A 4,689-nucleotide genomic window follows, 5' to 3' on the forward strand; every position below is an offset into this window, starting at 1 on the left:
AGCTGTGAAGTCTTTTTTCATTATTTGCTTTCAATCGATCGATCGGTACGATTCGTGCAACGTTTCGCGCGATGCGACGCGAAAACATGCGCGCAACAATAGATGCGTCTGATCGGAAGAACGCGAGGGTCGACTGCACGCGATGGATTCAGTATCGGGTAGGATACAAAATATATCCCCGTCGTTTCCACGCGTGCGAGTCTTCTGCGTCTTTCGCGGGTTTTTGAATGCACTATACGCCCGGAACGTCGAGAAATATATACATATTACTTGAACGTTTTTCGTCTCGAAAGGCTTCGGTGTCGTCTCCAAGGCGACGCCTGAATCTCCTTCGCGCGCTGGTCGGAGATTCAGGTATCAACTTTTATCTTCTCTTTGAAAGAAGAGAGATATTAGGTCGAACAAATGAGAATAAAATTATATATGTGAAATATAAAATTTATACGATTACCCTGAACGGTGGATCACTTGGCTCGTGGGTCGATGAAGAACGCAGCTAATTGCGCGTCAACGTGTGAACTGCAGGACACATGAACATCGACATTTCGAACGCACATTGCGGTCCACGGATACAATTCCTGGACCACGCCTGGCTGAGGGTCGTTTACGTACCATACACTGCTTGCGTAGCTCTGTCAAATCCCCGCCGTCGTTCACCTCTTCGGATCGAACGTTTTTTTACCGAAGGGCGCAAAGAACGTTTCTGAGTCGGGTTAAGAGAAGGATGCTACGTACGAGCGAACGATGGGTGTCTCGTCGGCGTTTGTCGCGGACACGCGAAAATTCTGTGAATTTCACGGACAGTGTACGTTCTAGTTGTTGCAAAACGATCGGAATCGTTTGTATGGACTCGCGTGAGTGTTCGCGGCGTCGTGCGTCGTTCAATTACGACCGCCCGCGGATACCGCTCCACTGCGATATGGATCTGAGCGACAACTTTTTCGGCTGTTCGTGAGATGAACGGTTTCGTGTGTTTAGAAAAATTTTTTTTCCCGCGCTCCCGACGTCACCTGAAATGATGCGTCAGAGGTGAAAGAAAATATTAAGAAGTCGAGAGAGAGAGAGACTACACACGTTTTATTCATATTTTGTATACCGTGCGTGAGACGGATGTGCACGACACGTCGTATGTCGGTATATTACCGACTGGCCCCAGGGAGATTGTTTTCTTCCTCTCTTACGAATGAGATGTACGTTTCGGAGGATCGTCGTTACCGAAACACACGGCAAAACGAGACTTCTCGCAGCAGAACCTTTATACACAATACACATCGACTCTTTTTACCCCGAGAGAGAGAGAAAAGGTGTATTTCTTTTTTTTATTTTTCGAATTCGACGCACGAACGCTTTGACGACTGGAGAAAAACACGGTGTGTGTTAAAATCGTGCGGGACGAGCATGCGTATTCGTAACGGGTCGAATAGTTCTTATTCCCCGTCGTCGCGTGTCCTCGCTGGACCACCACCGTGCGCTTCCGCCACGTTCAGTTGAATTTCGAAATATATATATATAAAAAGAATCACCATATACTCTCTTTCGGGAGGTGTATTTTTATCGGTTTCTGCTATAGAGAAGAGACGGAGATCGTGTTGTGAGGTGTAACGTTTCTGTATCCCCGTTTCGGAGGATCGTCGTTATCGGCGGAACACACGTCAAAACGAGACTTCTCGCAGAACCTTTATACACAATACACATCGACTCTTTTACCCCGAGAGAGAGAAAAGGTGTTTTTCTTTTTTTTTTATTTTTCGAATTCGACGCACGAACGCTTTGACGACTGGAGAAAAACACGGTGTGTGTTAAAATCGTGCGGGACGAGCATGCGTATTCGTAACGGGTCGAATAGTTCTTATTCCCCGTCGTCGCGTGTCCTCGCTGGACCACCACCGTGCGCTTCCGCCACGTTCAGTTGTATTTCGAAATATATATATATATAAAAAGAATCACCATATACTCTCTTTCGGGAGGTGTATTTTTATCGGTTTCTGCTATAGAGAAGAGACGGACGATCGTGTGTGACACCACGTGGTAACGTTTCCGTATCCCCGTAAAATACGTTTATCTTTTCTCGTAGAAAAGAGAGAGGAAGAGGCAGGAGCTCCTCTTTGGCGAGGCTTTCGAACGTCGCGTCCCGTCCGCCGGAATATAATGATATAAATATATAACCGCCGCCGACTTTGTGCGAAAGCGTTGAAACGAACGCGTCGGTCGCCCCATGGTGTGTGTTTGTCGTGTCTTCTTTTCCTCTTCTGCACTTCTCTTCACTGTCGATCGCGAGACCGCGCGAGATCCGCTTCGGTCGTCCAGTCCCCGAAAATTCTTCTCGGACGGGCGTTAAAGTTAACCGGAGCGCGAGATCGTCTAGCGAGAGTCTTTTTCGCGATCGAGTAAAATGTGATAGAAGAAGGAGAAGAGTGTAAAAAGAGAATATAGACACGCGACGCAGCAGAGACCACTGGTGAGGCGCATAAGACGCGTTCGCGAACGATTTTTCGCGACGATACGGAGTCGCGCGTGTCGCGGTATATTTATCATTTATATACGTTATAATATGAATATTGTTGTGTTCGAACGCACTCTCCTCTAGACTTTGTTTTTTTTGCCTTTGAGCGATTTTTATGAAATTCGATTGAATTTTCATACAATTCACGTTCACGACGACCTCAGAGTAGGCGAGATTACCCGCTGAATTTAAGCATATTACTAAGCGGAGGAAAAGAAACTAACAAGGATTTCCTTAGTAGCTGCGAGCGAACAGGAATTAGCCCAGCACTGAATCCCGCGGTTCCGCCGTAGGGAAATGTAGTGTTCAGGAGGGTCCATTTATCCCGTGACGTCGAACCGCGTCCAAGTCCATCTTGAATGGGGCCATTTACCCGTAGAGGGTGCCAGGCCCGTAGCGACCGGTACGCGTTTCGGGAGGACCTTTCCTTAGAGTCGGGTTGCTTGAGAGTGCAGCCCTAAGTGGGTGGTAAACTCCATCTAAGGCTAAATATGACCACGAGACCGATAGCGAACAAGTACCGTGAGGGAAAGTTGAAAAGAACTTTGAAGAGAGAGTTCAAGAGTACGTGAAACCGTTCAGGGGTAAACCTGAGAAACCCAAAAGATCGAATGGGGAGATTCATCGTCGACGAGGCTGGCTTCCGTTGGCGCGCAGATACCCCGCGTATGGACCTTCGTGGTTCCAATGCGCGAGGGTACACCGCCTTCGGCCTAAATGTTCCGGCAACGTAGTCGTGCACTTCTCCCTTAGTAGAACGTCGCGACCCGTTGCGTGTCGGTCTACGGCCCGAGTGGTTGCCTGCCGCGTCGCCTTTGGCGCACGCGACAGACCCTCGGCGGCCCGGCCGGCTGCGCGACGGTACTCTGACGGTATCGGGCCGCAACCAATCCATTTTCGAATGTATGTGCGTCAGGCCCGCCGCAAGCTCGATCAGTATACCCTCGGAGGTACGGACCTGGTGCCGGCTCCGAGCCTGGTCAGCTGTTGGCAGGCGGTGTCCTCGGACTGGCCAAGCTTCGAATTACCGGTCGGCGACGCTACTGCTTTGGGTACTCTCAGGACCCGTCTTGAAACACGGACCAAGGAGTCTAACATGTGCGCGAGTCATTGGGATTTTGTAAACCTAAAGGCGGAATGAAAGTGAAGGTCGTTCCTTAGCGTCGACCGAGGGAGGATGGGCCGCGTTGCGATGCGGCCTCGCACTCCCGGGGCGTCTCGTTCTCATTGCGAGAAGAGGCGCACCCAGAGCGTACACGTTGGGACCCGAAAGATGGTGAACTATGCCTGGTCAGGACGAAGTCAGGGGAAACCCTGATGGAGGTCCGTAGCGATTCTGACGTGCAAATCGATCGTCGGAACTGGGTATAGGGGCGAAAGACTAATCGAACCATCTAGTAGCTGGTTCCCTCCGAAGTTTCCCTCAGGATAGCTGGCACTCGCTTGTTCCTCCGTGAACTTGTGCGAGTTTCATCTGGTAAAGCGAATGATTAGAGGCCTTGGGGCCGAAACGACCTCAACCTATTCTCAAACTTTAAATGGGTGAGATCTCTGGCTTGCTTGGATCAATGAAGCCACGAGATTTATGAATCAGAGTGCCAAGTGGGCCAATTTTGGTAAGCAGAACTGGCGCTGTGGGATGAACCAAACGCAGAGTTAAGGCGCCTAAGTCGACGCTTATGGGATACCATGAAAGGCGTTGGTTGCTTAAGACAGCAGGACGGTGGCCATGGAAGTCGGAATCCGCTAAGGAGTGTGTAACAACTCACCTGCCGAAGCAACTAGCCCTGAAAATGGATGGCGCTGAAGCGTCGCGCCTATACTCCGCCGTCAGCGGCAAATGGGGCGGGATTCTTCCTTTACGGGTCGAATCCTCCATGAAGCTCTGACGAGTAGGAGGGTCGCGGCGGTGTGCGCAGAAGGGTCTGGGCGTGAGCCTGCCTGGAGCCGCCGTCGGTGCAGATCTTGGTGGTAGTAGCAAATACTCCAGCGAGGCCCTGGAGGACTGACGTGGAGAAGGGTTTCGTGTGAACAGCCGTTGCACACGAGTCAGTCGATCCTAAGCCCTAAGAGAAATCCTATGTAGATGAGGTGTTTTTTTATTTTATACACGATCAATACGAGAGAGAGAGACAAAAAGTACACACCCATCGGGCGAAAGGGAATCCGGTTTCTATTCCGGAACC

The 4,689-nt window shown here is 50.2% G+C and overlaps 1 non-coding gene across 1 annotated transcript; it reads left to right on the forward strand.

Moving 5' to 3' along the window:
* Positions 1-448: 448 nt before the first annotated feature.
* Positions 449-603, forward strand: LOC143176342 (5.8S ribosomal RNA). Its single transcript, XR_013000904.1, has one exon. It is a non-coding gene; the product is annotated as a 5.8S ribosomal RNA (ribosomal RNA).
* Positions 604-4,689: the final 4,086 nt, after the last annotated feature.

The sequence above is a fragment of the Nomia melanderi genome, unplaced genomic scaffold (genome assembly GCF_051020985.1).
Source record: "Nomia melanderi isolate GNS246 unplaced genomic scaffold, iyNomMela1 scaffold0499, whole genome shotgun sequence".
NCBI classification, from domain to species: Eukaryota; Metazoa; Arthropoda; class Insecta; order Hymenoptera; family Halictidae; genus Nomia; species Nomia melanderi.